This window comes from Heterodontus francisci, unplaced genomic scaffold, assembly GCF_036365525.1.
Source record: "Heterodontus francisci isolate sHetFra1 unplaced genomic scaffold, sHetFra1.hap1 HAP1_SCAFFOLD_1289, whole genome shotgun sequence".
NCBI classification, from domain to species: domain Eukaryota; kingdom Metazoa; phylum Chordata; class Chondrichthyes; order Heterodontiformes; family Heterodontidae; genus Heterodontus; species Heterodontus francisci.
Window position 1 is genome coordinate 57,501 of NW_027142289.1, and position 778 is coordinate 58,278.

Below are 778 nucleotides of genomic sequence, written 5' to 3' on the forward strand. Positions count from 1 at the left end.
CTCTCGCTCGCCAAAACACTTTGTCTGTTTTCACAGCCAGTCTACCGGCCTAGACCCAACTGTGCGATATTTCAGAGCCGGCAACAGAGCATGGAAAGTCCGCCAGATTTACCCTTAAATGCTCATAAATGACTTCCAGGCACTCTTCGGAAGGTCTTTTATTTCAAAAGAAGGTCCTTCCTTGAGGGAGCACTTCTTCGGCCACTTTGCAAGTGCAACCGCTGCCAGCAAAAGTTCTGAAAATCGAGTTCCCGAAAATCTCCGGGTACCCCGCCAACCCCCAGCCACCCGAATCGCAAGTGTCAATTCGGCGGGTTGCCTGCCGGTAGTCCTTCCGAAAATGAGGCGCCAAATCGCCGCAACGGCCATTTTTCATTTCGGCATCGGGACTTCCGACGGCAACTGATTAACTAGCCCGGGGACTAGAGCGGCAGCAAATGCAACGTGCCCTCTTGGCGGGAGCAACTTGACCGCCCCCGTGGGGAAAGGTCAACTCGGGGCCCGGGAAAGTCGCCGAGTCCGACCCCATACACTTCCATGAGTTGGGGGTTTTGGCCTTCCCGGCCCAAGGCTCGCCTTATTTCGGCCTGCACTTTCGGAAAAGGGTGCATTCCTTTTGGTTAATGATTTCACCAGCCCGGGTCTTAGCCTCTGCCCCGACGGCTAAGTCTTTTGGTTAATGATTTCCTGCGGCTGGGACTACCCTTTCCCCCGCCCTGCAGGCACCCGGGTCGGGAGGCCGTCGGGGGCACTTTCCGGGGCAAATCCGGACCCTTAC